Source organism: Chaetura pelagica, unplaced genomic scaffold (genome assembly GCF_000747805.2).
Source record: "Chaetura pelagica isolate M959 unplaced genomic scaffold, ChaPel_1.0 scaffold181, whole genome shotgun sequence".
In the NCBI taxonomy this organism is placed as follows: Eukaryota; Metazoa; Chordata; class Aves; order Apodiformes; family Apodidae; genus Chaetura; species Chaetura pelagica.
In genome coordinates, this window is record NW_009951992.1 from 1,684,610 (window position 1) to 1,684,909 (window position 300).

The window sequence follows — 300 nt, forward strand, 5'->3', positions numbered from 1 at the left end:
CCGTGGGGCTCCCCCCCCCCCCCGCCGCCCAACCCAGCCACTCTGGCCCCAACAAGTCCCTACCACACCAAGGCACCCAGCGACCCTGACAAAAGGCAATACAACCACAGCCGCGACGAGAGCCCTCCCACCCAGGCCACTGAGCTCGGCCCCGGCACATTGTCCCCGCAGCCCGGGGACTCCTGCACATCACTCCGCAGCTCCCCTCACCAATTCCTGCCCCGAGCTCCGCCCAGAGCACCACCCAGCGAGGTCCCCTCAACACCCCCCCCCAAACCCCACTCTCCCATATCCCCCAGC